Below are 26013 nucleotides of genomic sequence, written 5' to 3'. Positions count from 1 at the left end.
TTCTTTTGAACAAATCAAGACTGAGATTGCTAATGCCCCTACCCTTTCTTATCCAGATTTTTCTAAAGATTTTCATTTGTATTGTTATGCATCTAAGAACACTTTATCTGCTATACTTACCCAACCTAACAATGACAATACCGAGGCCCCAATAGCATTCATGAGTATACCTCTTAAGAAACATGAATAGAAATACTCTTTGATCAAGAAGAATGCTTATGCTCTAGTCAAAGTAGTGAAACAATTCAGGTTTTACATCCTAAAATCTCACTCCAAGGTGTTTGTTCTTGATTCAATAGTGAAGACTATTTTGACACAATAGGAAATTGGTGTGAACAAAAGGGCCTCCTGGATAGCTAAAGTACAAGAATATGATCTCGATATCAAACCTACAAAGCTTGTCAAGGGAAAAGGTTTGTGTAAGGCAATTGTAGAAGGATCTTCTAAAGGTGAAGAAGAGACGGAGGAAGAAATGCCTTTAGTTTTATTCATTAGCAATGTTGATGATTGGTTTTCAAATATTGCCTATTTTCTGACATATGGAGAATGTCTTGCTCATTTATCACCTAAAGAGAAGAGGACCTTGAAATTGAAATCTACGAAGTATGCTCTCTAGGGTGACACTTTATACAAAAAAGGGATAGACGGTACCTTTCTAAGGTGTGTAGATTCTAACCAAAAGAAAGAATTACTTCAATTGTTTCATAATGAAGCATGTGGAGGTCATTACTCAGCATTAGTAATGGCTTACAAAATTTTAAGGAATTTTTTTTACTGGCTCGGGATGTTCAAGGATGCAGAAGAATGGGTTAAGAAGTGTGACTCTTGTCAGTATTTCAAAGGAAGAGTTCAATTAGCATCATTGCCATTGAAGCTGGTAGTGATTGAAGAACCCTTTCAACAGTGGGGTTTAGATTTCATCGGTCCTATCCATCCTTCTTCCACTGCCAGACACACTCACATTTTGATGTCAATCAACTATTTTACAAAGTGGGTCAAAGCTATTCCAGTCAAAAAAACAACTTCAGAAGTGGTGTGCAATTTTATCAAGCAAACTATTTTGGTTAGGTTTGGAGTTCCTAACAAAATTGTTACTGACAATGCTACTAACTTCTCCTACCAGGAGATCTCCTCCTTCTGCTATCAATATGGAATCATTCTCTCTCACTCCTCAGATTATTTTTCCCAAGGGAATGGTTAGGCAGAATCAAGTAATAAAAATATTATGACCATTGTGCAAAAATTGATAGATTTCAATCAAGGGTCTTGGCATGAACATTTGTATGATGCACTTTGGGCAGATCGAACCACTAAGAAGAGAGCAATAGGATTATCTTCCTTTGAGATACTATATGGAACTGAACCAACTCTTCCTCTTCCTCTAGAATTATCTACCTTGAAGTTACAAGATGCTATTAAGAATCATGAATTCAAAGATGCTATTGAAAAATGAATATTGTATCTGACCAAGTTGGAAGAAGAGAGGGATCTGATTGTGAATAGAATTTAGGAACATCAAGCCCGTGTTAAGAAGTTATTTGATAAGAAAGCTAAGTAGAGGGTGTTTCAAGAAGGTGATCTTGTCTTTCTTTGGGATAAACATCGAGAACCAAAGGGCTTACATGGAAAATTTGACTCCTTATGGAGAGGCCCTTTCCAGATTAAAGAGGTATGCGGAAAGAACTCTTTTATTTTGTCATACTTAAGTGGTACTTAGTTTCCCTTGCCTTACAATGGGCAACATTTGAAACACTATCATTAGTAAGGTGTCCAGTTTTCCACCTTGTACATATCTTAGCTAGGAGTTTTTGTTGTGTCTTCTTTTCTTTTCAGTTTAGTTGTGTTCCCATTTTTGTTGTGCTTAGTCCCTTTTTCTTTGATTTATCTCCTTTTGGGGTGACTCTATAGCCCTTGTGATAAAGCATTGTCATTTCTTAACTCTGGGTTCTTTCAGCGTCCTATATAGTCCTTTTCCCCAGATAGAGCCAACTGTTTCGCCAACATTTTATGGAGAGTTTAATTATATTAATTAATTGAAAAGAGAGAGATTAATACTCAAGAAAATTCAAACTTCCTCTCTTCTCATACTTTTCTCTCTCCACGTACTAAAACCTTTAGAGAGAAGTACAGGTTAAGGTTTTGGGTTTGAGTTTCATTTTTTCTCTCTCCACGTACTTGCCATACTCTCTCTCCGCGTACTTGCCATACTCTCTCTCCCTGTACTCCAACTTTTTAACTTAATTCTAACCCAAACCTCCCAACCCAAACTTCAACATGAAAATAACTAGCGGCTAGAAATAGAAGTTCATAGATATGATCTGAAGACTAGTTTTATTCATAGGGAAGGCACTTGCAGGTCAGTCATGGTGATTTAGATGTGATGCGGCTCCCATTCATTATCCATGTAGATTTCCACTATTGCTTAAAACTTTCCAATGGTGTGACAGAGAAAGTGAAAGCATTCGAATGTTAACAGAGAGTTCTCTGAAATTAATAACTCAATAATCTATTTGCCAACAAGATGCAAAAGTTCTGGTCGGACATGCCTTTGATTTGAGCCCAAGAATATTTATTCCTGAATACTAAATGATATTCTGTGATGCTCAAAATTTTTACAATTGAAAATAAATTTTTGGCACATCAGGAAATGGAATTCTGCGAGCAAATTGTAAGGATACCAAAAGATATGATAGACATCAACTTCACACAAAAGCTACAAGCAATAATAGAATGTTTATGAATTTATTTTATTCACATCCCCCAAACGATTGTAAAACAAGATGGGTAATGATTATGAGAAGATTCTCCAATGATAGTAAAGCTCGTAAGACAGGGTAAGTGCAAGCTTATGCCATTGTTTCAGTTAAAGAATCAATGGGTTGCTACAAAAGCACAACACATTTGCATCAGTGAACTTGACATTGTAGACTACATTAATTCCTTGCAGAGTTGTATAAAGGAGAAAAGACAAGGGGAATATAGCTATAGTGAATAAAAGATGGAGGAAACATCCATTTCTAATCCAAAACATGAGCATAGACATCTGTAAGGAAACTTGGCAACAAAGAATATAACCGTTTCCACATAACCCATAATAAATCTGAAATAATCACGAAATTAAAAATCCACATGCAAGAGAATAGACAACATACCTACAAAATTGTGACACAAGATATACCCTGGGAAACCCTCATTGAGGGAAAAACCCAGCCTCCAAAAGCATCCATCACCATGTATTATTCAACAAAAATACCATTTCCATACAACCATGGAAGCCTTCATGGCCATAGCCACAACCGAGCAAACTATGTGAACAAGCATGAATCCACACATCCCATGCCATGCTTCCAACCTTCACAAATGCTCCCTTGGCTAACCTGTCAAGCCTTGTCCCACTCGACTCTTGCCTTTTTTCTTCTTCTTGTCACTCTCACTCTCTCTACAACAACTACAACAATACCCTTGTGGCTGCTTATATAGTAGCAAGTCCCACAAAACCACCAAGTGGTATTACATAAACCATGTGCTAAAACCATGTGCTACCTAACCCACTAACCCCCCATTTAATATTGGGCATTTAATTCTTTTCCCCAATATTAAATAATTACATAAAATATTATCACAATGTTACAATACAACTCATCAAGAATATTCTATGGGAATCTTTACATGTTGCACGTCCATCTAGGCACAACATTACATAATAAAAATAAAATAATAAAATAACAATATTATGCAATGTGTGCAACACCTATTATCTCAACAATCTCCCACTTGTTGTATACATTGCATAGGGTTAATCCATAGCCACATAAATGAACAAGGGAACAATCCCTCCCAGCACATTCACCATCATGGATCAAAATACACCAAGTGCTCCATCCTGGTACCCGCAACAAAATCAAAGTATCCAACATCTCAAACATGAATGATGCCACCTCCTATTATGCCACTACCACTGGACATACATAGAAGCTATCCAAAGAGAAAACCACCCAACCTGTCGCATTAGAAGATCATAAAATCCTGTACCAACTGAAATTCCAAGCACAAATAACCTGATCCAAAAGTAATCACATGTATCTATAGTTGTCAAAATATCCATAGTTGAAATAGCACCCACAACAAGTGCCAAACCCATCCAACTATCCATACCTCAAAAGGTATACCAAGTGAATCTTATATCACTGACATATCCAATCTGCAACCTGCAATCACAAGCCTCAAGAACAATACCTGCCACATATATACCAAGAAGCTCCCACTGCAAAAGATAATGTCAAATCTATAACCAATCCACTCAACACATCTCAAAGAAGTGAATCCATGTAGTATCAAGGACATCCACAATACATAAACCAATATCTTTCAAGAATAACTCTCATAACAAGTCTCCAATAGTCTCCCAAATTCTCCACAACTAACAGAGGAAAGAGATAAAGTAATAACCATGTCATCTCTCGCATGACATACATGAGCACAAACCAGTGATCACAATCTCTAACCAATCTCAAATTCAGTGTAAGCAAAACCAAACATCCAAGAAGATAACCAAGACCAAGAGAAACCATGCAAATCATAACCTGTATCATGTCCTTCTACACACACCTCTAGATGTAAACCGTGCAAGTATGATCTCCTCCATAAAACCCCAACAAGAAGCCTCAAAAACACCCAAACCATACCATATAACTAATCATGGATGTAAGCCTCTCACAAGAAGATCAAACTCAATAAACTATTCCTAAATCAAGGAATATGCCCAATATAAAACCATCTCCCAAACTCAACTAGCATAACAACATATGCACATGGAGATAACCAATGCTAAACCATCTCTCAAATGAACCCTCCAAAACTAACTCATGTACCATAGCTCAAGATCCATATCCATGAAAGACAAGCATAAATATAATGCAATTGAGAGAAACAATGGGCTATACCTCTCAAGTAGCAAACCACTGAGTAGACCAAGAGTGGGGAATGAGAATGCTCATCAAGATACCCAAGTCTCAACCAAGACTCATCTAAGAACAATCTCCTCTCAAGTCCATATCAGGTGAGTGCCCCTCAAACTTCCTGCTAAAACCATCAATCGTCCCAACAAATACTTCTCTAATCTAGGAGAAATCAGCATCACCACCGTCTCTAAGTATCCATGAGCACTTGTAACTAATCAATCCATGCCAACTCCAAATACAACATAGTAATATCATGAAGTATCCAACTTATGATTAGTGTACTCAATACCAAGAAACTAAACTAAGATCAATGTCAAAGTTCCAACCATGGCCTCAGGAACATAAACATTACAACATGATCTATATGAAGATACCATAACATGTCACAACTCTAAACGCGTATCAAGAGTATACCATGACATAATAATGAAACCATCCTCATACCAAGGATAACATGCCAAATAAAAGCATAAACCACACCTTTGCCAAGAACCCTGTGAGTCCTCAAGATGCAACCATCTCCACACACCATGAAGAAAACCATCTCCACATACCAGGAAGAACCATCTCCACATACCATGAAGATAACCAAGAACTCCATGAGTCCTCAAGATCTAACCATCTTCATACACCATGAAGATAACAAGTGCACCATGCAAATGTCAAAGACGCTTCTGCAGCAACAGGATCTAAGACAAACCTCCAACATCTACAAACACTTAATAAATATATCAATGCCAACAACTCCCACTCAACCATGGTACCAAGTCACCTATGGCATCATAAAATCCATCCTCTCCAAACCAAGAAGATATAAACCAAACTAGGAACTAATCTTGCACTGTCACCCCATCACTATCACAAGCTCCCACTAAACCATGTATCCAAGCTATCCATGACATCATGATGAAAAACCATCCTCTAACCATGAGAATCAACCAAGGCATCAAACCATCAAAGAACTCAAAGTGCACATCATGAGCTCCTCAAAAGAAACCAAATAACCATGATCCTCAACCAAGAAGATATACCACCATAACCAAATCAGAAAATCCAACCTAATGAACATCAAGGATGTACCTGTATAACCAATCATGTCATGCAAAAATCCATGACACCATGATCACATCCATGAACTAAGCATCTGGCTCTCAATATGTCCAACCTGTCAGCATAGTCAACCACAATCCTCCACCATGACGTACTTGGTAACAACATCTCATCTCTTCTACATGAAGAAAATAGTAAATCATGTGACTTAGGCTAGACAACCCAAATCCAAGCCACCAATCTGAATATGCATCAATAATGAAAGATCAATGGGCAAAGACAACCCATAACCAAGCTATAAATGCAACCTGTAAGTATAGACCGCTTACAACACTGCACAACTTGTAGATCCAACAAGTCATCATGCATATCCAAACCAAACACTGATAACCATATCATCATGAGACCAATCTGAAATATGAACTGAGTATACAATGACATCAAATCTTAAATTTCCAATGCCATAAACTCACAATGTTACCATAGTTAAAATATACCTATAAATTGTTCAGATCAATATTTCAACAAATAAATCATGCCAAACCTGCACCAAATCTAAACCAATGTGTAGAGCTCTCCAAGAGCTTTTCGTTGACTACTCGAAGTCCAAAATCCGACTCCGTATGCCCAAGTTATGCCCTAATCCATGCTCAAAATAAAGAACATCTATCTTTAGGGCTCTTAAAACCTAAAAAAATTTCAAAATCATAGAATCAAACCTAAAACATCTTGTAGTGCTCTTAATTAGCTTTCCAACACCTATAAGAACTCTGAAATCTGATATTTTGAGAGAAAGTTATGGTCATTTTACTAAGACAGTCTTTTTATCATTTTCAGTACGATTTTTCATTTTTTATTTTTTCAGTGACGAAAATTCTGACGGGATTAAATTTGACGGCCATCACGGGTTGAAACTAAAAAACTCTTCTATTTTCTCTGAACATGGTCAAACTAGGGCATATTATATATCAAAATTTATAGAAATGTCGACCCAGATCTAGTGGTGAGGTCTGTTTTTACTCAGGAGGTCATTTATGCAAGCTACCCCCCAAAACCCTCATTTAAAATGCAGCATCCGAAAAAATATTTTTGTCCAACAATTTCACATGCCCAAATCTTTTAACATCCCATCATAACAGCAAATCCAAATCCCTTAGATCTGCAATAAATCATTCATATATCTTGCCCTTTCTTTTATCCTCTCATGCATTCCCATGGATTCAATCTAGGGTTACAATAATAAAACCATAGCTCTGATACCACTTGTAAGGAAACTTGGCAACAAAGAATATAACCGTTTCCACATAACCCATAATAAATCTGAAATAATCATGGAATTAAAAATCCACATGCAAGAGAATAGACAACATACCTACAAAATTGTGACACAAGATATACCCTAGGAAACCCTCATTGAGGGAAAAACCCAGCCTCCAAAAGCATCCATCACCATGTATTATTCAGCAAAAATACCATTGCCATACAACCATGGAAGCCTTCATAGCCATAGCCACAACCGAGCAAACTATGTGAACAAGCATGAATCCACACATCCCATGCCATGCTTCCAACCTTCACAAATGCTCCTTTGGCTAACCTGTCAAGCCTTGTCCTGCTCAACTCTTGCCTTTTTTCTTCTCCTTGTCACTCTCACTCTCTCTACAGCAACTACAACAACTACCCTTGTGGCTGCTTATATAGTAGCAAGTCCTACAAAACCACCAAATGGTATTACATAAACCATGTGCTACCTAACCCACTGACCCCCCATTTAATATTGGGCATTTAATTCTTTTTCCCAATATTAAATAATTACATAAAATATTATCACAATGTTACAATACAACTCATCAAGAATATTCTATGGGAATCTTTACATGTGGCACATCCATCTAGGCACAAAATTACATAATAAAAATAAAATAATAAAATAACAATATTATGCAATGTGTGCAACACCCATTATCTCAACAACATCGAGCTTAAAACAACAAGAAAGGCAGTAGATTTGAATCGTTTGATGGAATGCACATTTAGAATATGACTAAACTATTTGACACAATGCATAGCGTTGATGTGTTCTCTTGGAATGTGATGATCACTGGATAAATGCCTCAGCATAATCTTGTTTCCTAGACTTCTATGGTTGCAAGATACACACAAATTGGGGATATAGATAAAGCCATGGAGTTGTCCCAGTAGATGCCTGAAAGAAATGTGTACTCATGGAGTTTCATGGTCACTGGATATGCTAATGGAGGATATGTTGAAGATGCATTGGAACTCTTTCAAATGCGGTTGCATGGAATGCCATTATTGCAGGTCTTGTACAGATTAGGAGGTTTGTTAGAGCTCTAAAGCTCTTTCGAGATTTGCAATTAAGTGATGTAAAAGTTAATCATGTGACCTTTTCCAGCATTCTTCCTGCATGGGAAAATCTGGCAGTTCTTTGCAAAGGCATGAAGATTCATGGTTGTGTAGTTAGAAGCAAGCTTCCATTTGATGTCTTTTTATGGAATTCCCTTGTAGACAAGTATGCTAAATGTGGTTCAATCAACCATGCCTCATAATCTATTTGACAAAATGAATAACCTGACTGCGAACAGGAACACTTCTAAGTTGTCGCATGTTGGAGAATAAATGTGGAAATATTGAAGACCTCAGCCAAGCATCATAATTTAAAATGAACAAAACTATCAAAATAAAGTGTTTTAACATGTCTTCATATAACCCACACTGTCCAACAAAGAGGTAATATGTCAAGAGGAGAAAGCATGTGAATTGTTCGACAATTTGATCTCTCATTTCAGCTTTTGTTAGAGGTCATAGGAGTAGTAATGGTGGAGTATCTAATGTGGCTTACGAACCATTTGATGGAATGTTGTACACCTCAAGAAAATTAGGAACTAATCTATGCTACGATAAAGCCTGGTTGTCAAAATATCAATCTTGGCCTTGTTCTAGCTGATAACTTGAAACAGAGGAAGCAAAACCATACATATTTTAGGAAAATTGTTTGATAAAATGCTTGCCTCTATGGCATATGAGAGTTGAATTCTCCAAAATGAAGAAAAGATTTTAATGAAGTTACATGATTGCCTGAAGAAAACACAACACCAAGTTTAATACAAAGAGAAGTGACAATTTACTTCGCACTATTGCTAGGACAACCCTTGACAGGTGATAATATGAGGTATAATTTTCAGGGTAAGGAACCTCCTGTAATACTAAAAAAAATGCTCCCCAAAATATCTGACACAAAGATGGGGCATTTAGAAATTTCAAACTTCTGGAAGGTGATGAGCAAAGAAGATAAATCACCCCTAGCACATCAAACACTCGAAGTGGTCTAGCCCATGCAGGAGGACATCTGCTCACAGTTCAATGTGTGGAATTGGTTTTAGAATGTATCAAGGCATATGATCAGAATGCGAGGGATATCAAGACTGCTAGAGGTAATGTCATAGCAAGGTTGGACCCAACATCTATATCCATCACTTTCAGATTGCTAGTAAGAGAGGAGTTCACAGAAATTTCTAAAGAAGATGCCTAGGGTTATTTCCATTAGAATAAGAAAAGATGTCTCAATGTTATTGCTAAAAGTTGGCTTGATCAACCCAAGCGAGGACAATCGTAGTTGCCAAGAATATTACGCAGGAATATCTTTAATGAAGACATTTCTGATATGATAGTTCTTCTCAATAGAGTGGTGGGAAATCAGAAAGTGGAAGATTTTCAAGATTGGATGTTTTTGTATATTAATACCATCACCATTGGGAAACAATTTATAGATTGGGGAGAAATGATTAGCGATGCTCTCCATTACCAGTTGACAGGATTCAATGTAAATCAAGGATTTTACATGTCCTCATATCTAATGTATGCAATTGCAAGTATGAAGTCATGGCCTAGTCTAAATCCTTATGGGGAGTATAGCTTAACCACTCAAATTTATAACTATTACCCCTAGTTGTAGTTAAAACAGAGTAATGCACACTTCTATAGGGTGAATGATGCTTCTCCTATGCTCACTACCAAGGAACTACAAGGAGACATAGGACTTCAAATTTCTCCTAAAGCGGCCAGTCTCATTAGTATTTATGGTAGCTTCTTCATACAATACCCTCGATTCACTTACATCCACATCAAAGGTTTCCAAGATTGTCCTCTCATGTTGCCTCGCTTCGTAGATGATGGGTTGGTACTTTTAGAAGTCTGCAGGAAAATTGGTCAAGTAAACAAAAAGTGCAGGAACAAAAGATCAATCCCTTTCCCAATTGGCATTGGACATTACAGTTGTTTGTCTTCTTTGGATGCTCAAAATATTGAGAGATCCATGGTGAACATAACTCTACACTCTTTCTATAGTCACTTTCCATTTGATGGTAGCGGGTATGTTAAAAATAACTTGGCACTTGGTCCTGGCTATCTCCATTTCCCCATATTGGAAGATTATTGGACAAATTGTGAGAATGATTTTGAAGTTAGAAAAAGGGACTGGATGAGATTTACAATACAACAAATCATTGATTACAAAATGGGATGGGATGTGACAAGCATAACGGAGGACGAGTTAGACTTGATTGATCCTTACTTCTTTGAGTGGATACAATTACAAGAATTGCCATATATCAATTGGTCACTGCCAAAACTGAAAGACCTCAAGGAAAGGACTTTCTTTGTGATTCAACGAACTGAGACTTGGTTAAAGAATAAAGTCAAAGAAGCCACTACTACTAAGTCAACAGGAAGAAGTAGTGTAAATAATAATAATATTTCTCAAGAAGGAACATCAATTTTAGCCATTCCATCTTCTATTCCTACATCCTTAGGCTCTTTACATAGCACACAAGGGGGAGATGATGGTGAAGATCCAGATAAATGAGTTGATCTAGCATCAGCATGTGAACTCAATGTGGTCACCAGGAAGAAGAGATCAAAACCCAAGGAGAAGACCTTAAAGCCAATTCAAGAAATGATTGATGAAGCTCCTGAGATGAATGCTTTACCCTCATTTGTAGATGAGATGATTCAACCTATAGCATCTCCTGCACACTCATTATCTCTTGAAAGCACAGAAGCAATCCAAGAGGAGCCAATTGTAGAAAATGTGCATAACTTGAACTTATCATCTACAGTCTTATAGGTTTCTTCAGTAATTGGCCCATCTGCTAGTATTTCAACATCTTGGTTGTAGCAAAGTTTAGAGAGAAAGAAGAAAAGGATGATTCAATTAGAAGTGCCCAATCTAGATGTTGTAGCTAACTTAAGGCATAGAAGTACAAAGATAAAGAAGACTAAAATGGATTCTAGACTATCAGTGAACCCTACTTTAGGTAATTTATCTATTGAAATTGCACAACCAATCATAGAGAAGGACATAAATGAGCCAAATGGATCTGGATTTAGCATCACTAAAGTGGATCTAGGTCGAGCTACATGTGAAGGGAAAGAACACAATTTTCAAGTGTCAACTACTGTCCTAATAGAAAAATCAAGGAGAGATAAGCAAGTTAAGAATCAACTCAAGTGTCATGTCCAAGCTCTTTCTTCCTACATCAGATTGATGGTTGGTGACTCCTTTCTAGATCCTAGTTCATTCACAGAAAGTACAAAAGATCCAAAGAAGATGTTTGATGAAGAAACCATCCAAAACATAGGAGAATGTCAAACTTATGGTAAAATGGTGAAAACGTGGGTAAACAGCATGAAAGAATAGGCATCAAGCTTATTTCAAGATGTTCAAGGTACATTTACCAAAGTGGATCATATACAACAAAGCATTCAAAAAGAACTGGCCACTCTCAAGGAACAACAAACATTCTGGAGAGAAATTGATGCCAATTCAGTAGAGATTAAAGGCATGGATAGAAATATAGTCAAGTCATTGAAGTTAATCAGTACTGGAGAAGAAGAGAAAATTGACATATGGCTGGGAAACATCCAATGGAAGAATGATATTATGAATGAACAATTGAGTGAAGGAGAACAATTCTTAAACTCATGCAAGTTACTGAAAAAGAAGGCCTTGGGGGAAATACCGATGATCATAGAAGGTATTCCTATTAGTGAACATAATCAAAATATAGTCATATCTTCCATCTTGAAATGCATAGAGACAAAAATCAACACTGAACTTGGCAGTGAACAAAGTTCAAATGCTAGTGTTATGATGAGATTGAGCAGTCTCTCAGTAGCATTGAACTCCTGTACTCAAAACTTGTCAGGTTGTGTCATAGAATTGGATGAAATTAGAAAGAGACATGAGTTGTGTAAGCTAAAGATGCAGATTTTAATCATCATTAAGAACAAAACTTTGGCTCAAGTCCTCAAATCATTCAGAGCGTACAAGGAAAACTTGACTCAGTTGCTGATAACACCTACAAATCAAGGGACGAGTTCAAAGAATTAAAAGTTAGAAGTATTTTTGTCTAAAGTTGTCTTAGAATTTTATTGATGTATTTTGTAAAAAGGTCAACTTTAGAATTACTCTAGTTTTCTTTTTCTAACCGTTGTTAAGCTTCAAGGGTTAGAGTTGGTTATGAATCATCTTCAAGTAGTCCAAACTCTAACTTTTTGGGTAGTTACGAACCTGGAAAGTTGGTTATTCTAGATTGGCTATAAATTCTTGGAAATCAATGTAATAAGGGACTTTTTGGACTTGGATATAGGGAAAAACTGATGCTTTGATCATAAAGCAATTTTTGGAAAGTGTGTACAATTGTTATTTTTGTGTAATCAGTTATTTCTTTCTTTTTTGGTGCAAGAAATAAAAGGAAGTACATTTAGCATTCTCTCTCCAAGGAATTTGGATTGTTAAAGTGTTGATTCATCTATGATTACTTTCATGGTATGATGTGAGTATTTTTGGATGGTGGAATTAGCATTGTGTTGGTGAAAGTTCTCAAGCATAGTCCTTGATAGCTCTCATTAATAGTTTACATCATTTTTATGAAAATGTTGAAGGTGTGTGGTGCATTCACTGTCAATGGTTTTCCTTCCTATTTTCTAAGTTCTTCTTATCTTTATTGAAAAATCTAAAATTTCATCTTACGAGGGAGCTGTCCCTCTAAACGCAAAGGAAGGCCAGATATCAAGGGCCTATCCAACTGTTGTGAACAATTTGCCACATACACTCCGTTGGGCAATTTCTACAGTGACAAATCTATTTACCAATAGTATTGAAGTAGAGCAATGAAGAAACATTATCTAACTTATGCATTAGATAAAAATGTATATGCCATGGCAAAATATTTTTTCCACTCATGTCAAAGGGGGAGATTGATCTCATATTGGTTTTGACAAATTAGTGACAAAACACTTAGTCATTATTCGGAAAAGTAACACGCATGTTGAGCATAATAGTCCAAATAGTACATGTTGAGTAATGTGATAGTTAGTGTCAAGCATTAATATGTGTCAAGAAGTCAATGTGTGTCAAGTCATTTAGGTGTTGAGCCAACAAAGAGAGCTAAGTAAATAGAGTGTGCTAAGTGATTTTATTGTTGATCAAATAAAGTGTGCCAAGTTATTTAAAAGCTAAGTTATAGTATTAAGAGCATAATGAAGGTTGAGCACCAGAGCCTTTTGATGCCAAGTGAATAGTTTATGAAAGATATTTGTAATGGCACACAATTCTATGTAAACCATTTTTAAGTTGACATAATCATTATTTCAATTATAAGAGATAAGTGTGGAGTGATATTATGAATCCCTATGCAATACATGCAACCAATCAAATTGAGGGAAGCATTAAGTGGCAATAAGAATCAACCTCAACTATTTATTAGTACCTAATCCATCACTACCAATGTATATGTAAGAAGACTAAACCCTAAAAGGTTATGGATGTGAGAGGAGATGAATGCTAAGAGTTTAGAAGGCATTCATGATGGATTAGATGGCTATAATAGAGTTATGCATTGCAAAATCTGTTTGAGAAGAATAGAGTAAATAAGTTAAATGATAGAGGAGACATATCTGATTAGGAGGATCAAGGTTTAAATAGTAAGGAGGAGATCTGACATCAAGTAGCAAGGTTCTAACTAAAGAATCATAGTGTCGAGTCATTATAACAGGTGATACATAGAAGATCTAGTCTTAATTGAGTAGTCCTAACAGGCTATTATTAATCTCTTAACAAGGTGCTTAGTTTATTGTAAGCTTAAATCCTTTAACAAGGTGAGACCTAATAGTCTTTGTAAGCCTTTAATAGGGTAGAACTTTCATAGGGTAGATCATATATTATGATCAAATACATTGTAGCTATAATTGGCCATGCTTTACAACTACTGTAGTGAAGATTTGTGGGTATCATCCCTAGCCCAATTTTACCTTCTCATTGGAGGGTTTTTGGGTAACCAGATTTATTATGTTTTGTGTTATTTACTTTATGCTATGGATGTGATGCATGTTATGTTATTTTAGTTTATATGTTAAGTTAGGAGATGGATGTTGGTGATATGCTTTAAGAGGCAAAAGTTTTTAGTGTTGATTCACCCCCCACCCTCCCCAAGGACATACTTTCCTATTTTTATTTCCAATAGAATGTATGGCATGTTCTACATTTCAATCTTAGAACCATCAACAAATGATATGTCATGAGGTTTAATGGCTACATTAGTGAGTAGGTCATCCATCTTATTGTTGCTTCTATCCATCCAAGAAATACCAGAAGCATTAAATGCTTCGATCTAATCCCAAACAACATTTCTATACTATTTCAGCCTCTTGTTCTTAGATGTGTATGTCTCCTTTATCTGAGACACAACCAATTCTAAATCACCAATAACATGCAATTTTTGATACTATAATTTGTTGCCACTTTCAACCTAAGTAATAGTGCTTCATACCCTGCTATGTTATTGGTACAAGTAGAATTTAGGGCAAATGAGTACCTAAAATTATTCTTCTCTAGAGGTATGAAAACTACTCCAACTCCTAACCCATCTATACAATTTTCCCCATCAAAATACATAGTCCAAAGATTCTAAGAATCCTAACACTTTATTTCTTCTTGTGTAATTAATGGAGTTGGCTTTTCAATTTCCTAAATGATAATTTCAGCTCTGAAAGCATTCACCTCTATATCTAGAAAACAAGCAGCACCTATATCAATATTTTCTTCAAGCATGTGGGTAACTCTTGCTTCTTTATCAACCTTCATGGATTTATCTCCTATGTGAAATTTGGCATAAGAAATATCACATTATAGGCTACCTCCTATTGTAGTGCTCCACTTTCTTGAGAGAAACATTCCATACTATGGAGGAATATGAACTACTAAGATAGTCATTGTTAAGTCAACATCAAGATAGGTAGCTAGTTTAAAAGAAAATGTATTAATTGTTCTTATGATAGGGACCTCTTAGTCATCCATTTCTCTACTCCTAGCCTACTTTGTATCTACTAAACTAAGGGCTTCCATGATTTTAAAAGGTATGACAATATTTGAGGCTCTTGAATCAATCACATAATTCTTTAAGGTGTTTCCATTTATGATTAGGCTAAGTAAGAAAGGGTCAAAATTCTCTATATATGCTATAGATAAATTATTCAAATACATCTAGGGTATTTAGGACATGACTCCTTTTTCTTCCTTTTCTTTCACTACAAGTGATATTTCTTTCCCTATTGATGAATCTATTTCAACAACATCACTATTTCCAATTCCTCCTAACCAAGAAAGGGATTTATTCTTATGTTCTTCTATCCCCAAAATCTCAGATAGAGTGACTTTCATAGTAATTTGTGACACTATGGAAATCATGTCTATAGGATCATATACAATAGGTTTGAAAAGATTACCTCTAGTTGATTGCACTTGAACTGTAGACTCCTCCATTTGTTTGATGACATCAAGATTTATTTTATTTTCCTCTATATTGAATTTGAGTGTCTCTACACCTTGGAACTACACTTTCTTTCTTGATTCCCATTTTTTATTCTTAATGTCTTTGATCTTGACTATCACTAGATTATCCTCTTTATTCCTATCACCCATTTTATGCATTATGTATTTAATAAAAATACCTGGTGCTTTCTTAATAACATTATTTAATGTCCTATTTATGAGATTATAAGTGTTTTGAACTTGGGATACCATCTCAGTAGTTATTCTAGCAATTTATTCATTAAATGGTTTCCTCAAATTCATATGCTCAATGTTTGATATCATATTATACATCCTATCCTCATTTTGATCATCATCATCTAAAAATACTTGTTGATGATGCAATTGATATATATCTTTGACTACTAGCATCAATCTCAAAGTCTTCTAGATCACATTCCTCACCATTATCACATAAATTAATCATATCACATGCTACATCTTGCTAACTCTTTTCTTCCTCATCTTCTTCAAGTTGTACTTGTTGGTTTGCAGAGAATGATTAGGAAACAACACAATAATCACCAAGGCATGTCAACCATATTTATAGAATTTATTTGTAATAGGTTTGGTATACTCTTATCCTTTGTGCCTTGGGTAGGATTAGGAATGGGCTTGCCATCCTTCCATTGTGTGGTATAGGGATAGTTTTGCATTCTAGTCTTCTTATTGTCTTTCACCAGAATTTGGCTTAATTACATGGTTTACTGGTGGATTTAAATTCTTAAGTAGATTCAGAAATTAATACATCTTACCATCCTTGGGTTTCTTGGTTGTAATAGGCTTATCACCTTATTTTCTATTACCCCTAGGATTAAATAACTTTGTATAATCTCTTCTCCCTAGCTTACCGTATGCTTTCCTACTATTTTCTGTGTTGACAACCATTTTATAAGCATCCATCAATGTCCTCGGATTTTTATCTCTTAGGGTGTAGGCCATCCTACTATCAAAATCATTTAAAAAAGTGGTAAGACACATGCCATCACCTAATCTCATTACTTGAAATAACGTATACATTCCTCTGTAGAATCTTACATTGAAATCAAATATTGATTGATTTGGATTATTCTTTATGTTATTGAACTTATTTAACATAAAAATTGTATTAGTATTATCACCATATTGCTCCTTAAAGAGCTTCTCTAAATCATCCCAAGAGCCAATATTGTCATCAGGTAAGCTTCTAAACTAATCCCCTATATCTTCAGTAAGTGAATCTATAAGAAACTTCATAATCACATCTTCATGCTCTAGTTCATAGATATTTAACATGCCAATGAATTTTCTAAGATTCTCTTCACTAGTTATAGTATTATTTCCTAAAAACTTAATGAACTTATCTCTTAAATCACTTGAGATGGGATGAGGAAAACTAGGTATGCCTACAAAAGACATCTACTTATATTTTTCCATGTAGATAGGTCCCCTCTAGAAACCTAGAACATTCAAAGTTATTGGTCCTGCCCCTTGAGTTTGCATAGAGATTTGGGCTTGCTCAGTAGTAGGTATCTAGCTAGTTGTTTTGGAAAAGGAAGTTGGTGCTAATTGAAACAAATTTTGGCTAGTCACTACAGGTCCACAAACTAGAGCAGAAGGCATGGCTTGTGAGGGCTAGTTTGGCTAGGATGCTAAGGCAAAGGTGGATTTGAGAAAGTGTATCTTCCTTCTTGTTTCTATGGCCTAAGCCTCATTTTCAACTTTTTCTAGTTCTTTAACCAAATCTTCCCTTTCCTTCTTTTTTTTTTCTAATTCTAAATCAAGTTTTGACATTACATGGCTTTTAGAGGAAACTTTAGGCTCATTGATCTATATCTACAACCTTTTTTTCCCCTTTATCAGGGTTCTTAATAGTTAAATCTATAAAGTTCTCCTCTATAGTTTGTAAGGTTGAACTTGTGAGATGATAGGTCCTTCCTTTTCTCTCAGAAAGTGTTCTTGGTCTTGAATCTTTGATCTTATTTCTCCAACATCTCCAAAAAAATTTGAATGCAAAGTAGAAGTTCTATCTTCTAATTTTTAGTTTTTCTCTTTCAGAGCCTCCATTCTTCTAAGAAAATCTTCTCTTTTTATGAGAGCATTCATGGTGATACCTTCCATCTCTTTTTCCAAAAAAATATGGTTGGCATCTTCTTTTGCAACCTCCTTCCTAAGACTCTCAATTTCTAACAACAGTTCATCAAGATTTGTAGAAGTGGTCTTTGAATCAATTGGATCATCTAGATCTATGAGGTTTCTCTTAATACATGGAACTTGTCTAGGATTTGGTCGAGCATTTAGAGTAGTTTTATATCCCCACCTATAGTTTAGTTCTTTTTCCATATTAGGTCTAAAAAAGATGTCTCCTACAAATGAGACAATTTTATCTTGGTAAATTCTCTCTTCTGGTAGTGGGGCTATGCATATTTCACCTAGGAGTCTAGTGTTCTTAGATTTAAAATTTATAGAAAAGGATTCTCTTTCTATCACTAGTTGATACTACGAATGAATAGAGACAATATCTCTAGGCTTCCATGTGTGGTTAGGATCTTCCTTTTTCTTTGTTTGGTTCTTCCTACCCACATGAGGTAACTTTGTGTACATCAACACTTCTAGATTGGCTTTTATGAATGGTCTTGTACTTTTCATTTTGTCTATCATTTTGAATTAATCACTTAAAATATATAGCACTAGCTACAAAACCTTTGACCAAGTCACCACCCAACAAAGTGAAAAAAATTTTAAAATGTCTTGGAAATAGAAAAAATATCATAGGAAAGGCAAAAAATTACAAAATAGATATGAAATCAGGGCCTTGTTGGCCTGGCTTTTTACCTCCTTAGAAACTTGTTAAAATTTGTGAAAAAAGGAAGAATTATGTCTAAGTTCTTAGGGTTTTTGAATATTTTATTAACCCTCAGGAAAACCCTTAGGTAAAATCCTTGTTATTTTTTTGAAGTTCATTTAAAATACATTTTCCTTTTAAAAAGGAGATATATGAAAACCTTGATATATCTATATCCCTAAGTTCTAAGCTAATGTTTTATATCTATATTTCATGATCTCTTGTATCTTTTAAATCATGATGTTGTGAAGTCTCAATAATCACAACATGGCTTTGATCTGTTGACTAACCATTTCAAATGTAGCAAAAGTGTGAAGTAGTCTATTTTGAGCTCAACATGGCTTCAGAACAGTCAGTGATAACATCAAGGTTGGAGGTGCAATTGAGAAAAATAAGAAAGAGCACATGACGACAAGTCATTTTTGACTTGAAGCATTTTAAGTGGTTATGCTATGATAGGAATGGTCAAGTTCAAAGTGTGATCGCAAGGTTGCAGGTCATAAAGTATTGAAGGTATCTTAAGTTGCAACTGTGCAAATGAAAGGAAGTAGTTAGTAAAGAAGTTAGCACAACATCACAGGTAATTAAGTAAACTATGAGAATGAAGCCATGAGGTTGTGAAAATATTTTGATGGTTAAGAATTATATGAAGGTGTATCCTCGCAACTGAGTTAAGACAACCTTGGGTTAGTGGAGCGAGGCAACGGGAGCTTTTAGTCGCATCTTCATGAGGCTAGATGTTGGGTTAAGATTTTCAGTGGTGAAAGTGTGAAGAAAAGGAAAGAAATCAGCATAAAAGTTAATTGCATGATCATATGGTTAAGTGGCAAGGGTGGTTGGAGAGTTGCGACACCTCAAAAGATATCCTATAGTTAAGATTTATGTTATGGCACAATTGCTTGAGTTAGTGAATAACTCATGGAAAAGGTAGTGAAGTGGTAAATATAGTGCATCACACTATTAAAAGGTCTAACTCCAATTACCTAGTTAGTGCTGCAAGCAAGTGAAGATAGGTTTAGAATGGTTAAGGTTGAAGGCCATCACATATTTGAAAGGGTTTGTGTAACAATTTAAGTGGTAAAGCTATGAGAAGAAGATAAAGGTCAGTTAAAATGATGGAGCACATCTTTGCAATCAAGAATAAAGATAAAAAAATTATGACATGAAGATGCAAACAAAGGAACTATTTTAGTTTAAAGATATTTTGCACCCTTGCATGGTTTGTTAAGATTTTAAGATATTAAGTTGTGATGTTGTGAGATAAAGAAAATGCCAAAGAAAAATGCTTGGTGCAACATCACATGGCTAAAGTGCACATTTTTTTTATGGTTACAAAAGGTCAATAAGGAAAGAATGTAAAGCAACACATCATTGTAGGCATAAAAGGTGTTAAGTGATGAATGGTTGTGAAGGTGCATAATTTGAAGTAAAAGGCTCATTGCTAGATCATGGTGATTATGAAGTTAAAGTAAAATTGAGTTGTGAGGGAGCAAGTAAGGGAAATTATAGCTTCACAAGCCAAACTCAGTAGTTAGAAATATAAGATGCAAGGGTGTAAAACATTAGAAAGATAACCCTAATTACATAGTTCTAGCTAGAATCAAGAAGAACATACAAGTCATGGCTAAGAAGTGATGAGTTTTTTTGTGCATTATCATAGCTATTAGTTTTAAGGCATGAAAGTAGTTTAAACAACCACGTCCAAGTTGGATAAAAGAATATGAGATAGATGTACAAAGATATGAAAAAGCATAGATTTTGCCAACTTTTCAAGAATTGATAGTTTTTTTTTCAAATGTGCTGCTCTTAAATGCCATTAATGCCACACTCCCATTGCAAAAGAAAATAAAGTCTAAAAGATAAGGAAATTCTCATTAATGTTTTCATAGTTGCCTAAGTTTCCTAAGTGAATTTCAAGTTGCGGAGTGATTTCTAGTTACTTTTAGCATTTAGTATATAGAGTTAACATAATCATTTGTAGAGATGGATCAAAGAGAAGGAGAACTAATGAAAATAGTAATTGAAGACTTGGATGTACCACCAAAGATTCCCAACTCATTTTTAGAAGAATGGATACATATTCTTCCTAGTTCCGCCAATGCCCAGAATGCAAATGATCTTGCTTTCAAAGACCCATATGCATCATGTAGAGATACAAAGGTTCCTAATAGGAATGGGTATGGATTTTTTTGTTACTTTCACAAGAATAGAGCAATAGAGGTTCCAATATGTAACTCTTGGGTAAGGAATTTGGGTAAATTAATTATGCTAGAATTGTTTGTGGATGTGGATTTGGTAGAAGCATTAACCAAATGCTATAATCCTATTAATAAGTCATTCTACAGGAGAGATAGAAGCATTTCCCTATCTTTGGATAAAGAAACATTAATAGAGGCATTCGGCTTGGGTTGACCTATGTCACTGCTAATTAAGATAGAGAAATTGAATGAGAATTTCAAAAACTAGAGGAGTTTCTATATGGGTAGGAATATGACTAGACACATTCCTTTGGTAAAGAAGAATGTGAATACATTCCAAAGAAGAGAGATATTGAAGAGATTAGGCCATTGGAGTTTTTCCAAAAATATTTTCAAAATACTATGTTTGGAATTAATAAAGCCCTAGGTTCAAATGGAACCATGAATGCCACAAGAGCACATTATATCATGGCTTTGAATATCCAAGACCCAAATCATAATGTTGGGTATGATTTTATGGAATATATCATTGAGAATATCCATAAGGAGATCACTGCTACTCATCAAGGAGAATTGAAGGGTTTTAAATTCCATCACTATTCCCTAATCATGCACTTGATCCTATTCAAGAATGTTGATATATTTGATCAGAGTTTCTTTGAATCTACACATAGTGGGGACAAAGGTTAGTACAAAGATGGACGAGGGCATGAAAAATATTTTAACCCTATTCTAATCTCATTTATTTTTATAATGATTTTGTTTATCCAATTTTGAAAATGATAGGGTTGTTAATTGAAAGAATCCCTATGAGTGTTAGAAATGTTGTTAAACCTAAAATATGCTTTGATGTTGGGAAGCAATTAACACATGATTGGGGAAGTGTCTTCTTGTTTAAAGAATATATTGGTATAAGAATGTTTGGATTCCCTCAACCACCCCATATCCTTCCCAAGTATGTCCCTGAGAGGTTATGATTTGTAGAGATATTTTGGCAATTAATTTCCTTGAATACTTAGGTAAAGATGTCAAGAAAGGAACCTTTCAATGTAGATGTACTAAGGTAGGAGACTTTGAAGTTGGTAAAAATGCCATTAAAGAAACCAATGCATTCTTGAAAAATTATAAATTACCAACTAGGCCAGCCAAAACTTATGACCCATTCAATGTAATTAGACATTCTTTGAAGAACATGAGGAGATACAATTTTCTTCCTACAAAACCTATGTGGGAATAAGATATTATTTCTAATAGGATAAATGAGGACATCTATAGGGAAAATATGGTCAAATATAGGGATATTTTTATTTTTGAATATGAAATGAAAAAGGGAAATCCATCATTCAAAGGGTTTTATCCTGATGAAGACTACATGTCTAGATTGGACAAATGTGCGGTGAATTTTGATGAATTGGTATGTCAGGTCCCTAAGGAAATTAGAAAAAGAATTGACCGAACTATTCAAATGATGAGATTATGGTTGAGGTCTTTGATGATGAGGAGTAGCCTAAAGAAGACCAGCTTGAGGAGGATATTACTAAGAGTTTAGAATGGGCAAAACAAAGAAATCAAAGACAAAATATGGTTGAATTGCCAGAGAAAAGCCAACAAAAATCCCTCCAAATTCTTCCAAGGGGCATAAAGTATTTTGATGATATAAGAAGAAGATATTTAATATCTTAATCATTAGAAGATGAGCAAAGAGAAAAGAAATCATAGCCAGAGGTTAAGATGATAGATGACAAAATTATTGAAGCTCGTGAGTTCATGAGTGATGATAGTTTTATAAAATCTAAGGAATTTAAGATATTTTTGTTCAAAATAAAGTAGAATGAACTATCCCTACAAATTAAGCTAGGTGGTTTAGATGAAGTAGTTGTTGGACTTGTGAAAAAATAGTAGGAATACGATCCTACAAGTGAGACCCTCATTATTGAAGAGGCTAGAGACTTGATAACAAGAAGTGGTATGATAGTATTCCCAGGATGAGATATTAGCTTATCCTTTTTGCTAGATCAAATAAGGAGACAGGAGAGATCAATCTCATTTGAAGATAAAAATCAATATGGAGAGCTGAGAGGGTTAGGGTATAAAATAGATGCTTAAACAATGGCCATATGGAGTTTATCTCCAAAGCATGATAAACCTACCCTTATGAAAATCAAAAAATCTCCTAGGGGGAATGCCATGTTCTAGCATACACAATCTATGTTTAGTGAACAAATATATGGGATGCACACTATAGTAGCATTTATGGGGAAAAACAAGATAGATACTCTCCAAGTTCAGCTAGAAAATACATATGAAAATTTTATCAAGACAAGAAGAAACTATGAAGAGGAAATGATGAAAACATTTTTCTTTTAATAGAAGACTATCAAACTAGAAATGGAAGTAGCATCACTAAAAAAAATGTCAGAACTACTACAAAACACCAACACAAAAGTGTGTAGAAAAAAGGCCAAGTAGCTGAAATAGGGGAGATATTAGGCCATGCAATGGATATTGATGAAGGAAATTTAGAAGCAAGAAAGGATGTAGAGATCAGAGCAATGAAGAAATTTCTAATTCATAATATCAATGCACTAAAGGAAAATTCTTAGAATGTGCATAGCAGCTACCTTGCATTAGAAGGAGAAAAATATAGATGCTCAGAGGATATTTCTTTGTTATCTCCACTTTTTAGTACGTGGGGCCCTTACATACTATTTTTTGATAGTTTAGTCCCTTTGCTACCTTAGAAAAAAGGCTTTCCAAAAGCAACCATTGTGAGTACTAGAAAAGTTATCCATAAGGTGAAAGATTTGAATGGTTTCTTTGGAGGCAAGATACATCTAATCCAAGAAAAGATGAAGGAAATTGTTGTAGGTAAAACTAATTTTGTACCTACAATCCTAGATAGTGAAGGAAAAATAAAAGACTAGGTAGAGTGGTCATCCCCTTTTGATGAAATTATTGATCATCCCAAGTTTTTGTCTTTTTGCAATAATGAAGCAAGTCCTAGTATAGTTTATGATATGGTTGATATGCTTTATAAGATAGAGGCAAAAATGTATAAAGTAATAGTTGAGATTAATGCCATAACAAATGTCAAGTGGACCAAGTGCTTAGATGAATTGGAAGCAGTTAGAGATGCCACTTGGCCAGATGTGGATACAAATATTACCATATGGGAATTGATTGTAGACATCAAAGCCTTTCCATCCAATGATAATGATTAGTGTAGCTAAAATAATGTAGTTAGGATTGAAATTAAAGGTATAAATAATAGAGAAAGGGCATGGATGGTGACATGGGCTAAAGACAAACTAAATTTTCTGAAGAGTTACCTACTAACAAATGCCACCTACTAGTTAGAATTTTGGCCAAGTATATAGAATTTTTTGTATCATAACAGAATAGAAATATCTTTGTATTAATTTTTGAATAGTTTTTTGACAAGTGTCCTCCCATTAGAAGCTTTTTGCAATCCTTTAAATAAAAGGATTTCCAAGATGTGGAGTTGAGGTCTGAATCTTATGTAATTTTTAGTGTCATGCTAATCTTGCATTCGGTCCAATAAGTCTTTGTGTTAATTTTGTGATGTATCAATCTCTAAAAATTTGAGAATACATTGAAAATTGAAGGATTATGTTTCTTTGCCTTGAGTTATTATGAGTTTACATTATTATTATATGATTTTCAAGGAGAATTAATACAAGAATAGTATTCTACCATATCTTTTTCTCTAAATTCTCTCTCCATTATTATGTGTTAGTTATCTTGAGATTGTATGAGCAAGGTTTATGCAATTTAATGCAACTAGGATAGGTTGTATATTAGTTTTTTATTTCTTTTAGTTCAAGGAATTAAGTAAATGCTTCACTAAAGTGATAGGATTTCTAGTCATATAAGGACATTCATAAGAATGGGGTTTAGGGTTAATTGCTGATATAATTGATTGTAAGGTAATTAATTAGATTAAGATTGCTAGGTAGACTTTGAATGCCAATGGATAGGGCACTAATAATTTATTCAATTGCATGTCAAAAAAATCGTGGAGTTTCATTAAGAAAAACTTTAAAATCAAATCAATTTTTAGTTTATTGTATGAAGAATTTAATTGTTGGCATCACTTATTTACAATAATCCCTTGTATTTCACTATTAGTTGTTGCTATCAAGGATTATTTGTAAACTTTAGAAGAACTATGACCATTTTCTGCTATAAGGGATAGAAGTGAAATAGAAAGATGATGCTAAAAGACATATTTTGGAGTCTAGAACCATAAATTAGTACAATATCAATATATCCTTGAGGTGCACCCACCTTGGTTTTGCATAACCTAAAGAGTAGAGAATCCTTATAATTCCATTAAAGTTTGATCCAGATCTAAATATTTCTTAGTTGATTATATGAGGTATCTAACCCTTAGACCAAGTCTTATCCTTAGAATCTTTGTATTAGGTACTTTATTGCTTGGTATTTTTGAAACTCCAACAGACCCAAGATAGAAGAACTTTAATACTACACACTTTGGGGACAAGTAACTCTATATTGCAAACAAGGCACTATTTAGACATAACCCATGTCATGTTCCTCCTATTATACTAGAATTTTTAGATTCTCAAGGTTTATCACTAGAAATAGACCAATACAAACATGGGTAAAAACAATGACTGAAGACTCATAAATTGTACCAACAACTATAGTAGTTCAAACAATGGATTTCATTACATTATTCCCTAGTGGAGCTGCCAATTTGTTGGCTCCTAATTTGCCAAGATTTAATCTACCTTTTACAATGTTAGAAGACCTAGGAGTTAGCTTTAAAAAATTTTGGGTATTCTTAAAAGTAAAACAAAAGGACTAACTAACAAGACCTTGAGGTCTTCTCCACTTTGAATTTTGTAAGACTTTGTCGGGTTTACTTAGGAATTCTTTCTTATTCATTCAAAATCAAATTCTCTACATGAACTCTAGAAATAATAGATGTTTTAACCTTATTTATTCTAATTCAATGGTAACATAGAGATGATAACTAGATATTTCACCAAACCTTAAACTCCATGAATCATGTATAGGTTGACATTTTAAATTTCGAACAAC

Source organism: Cupressus sempervirens, chromosome 7 (assembly GCF_028749045.1).
Source record: "Cupressus sempervirens isolate cs-2001-9-10 chromosome 7, ASM2874904v1, whole genome shotgun sequence".
Lineage (NCBI taxonomy): Eukaryota > Viridiplantae > Streptophyta > Pinopsida > Cupressales > Cupressaceae > Cupressus > Cupressus sempervirens.
The sequence above is the reverse complement of the archived record's forward strand: the minus strand, read 5'-3'. Positions refer to the sequence as shown.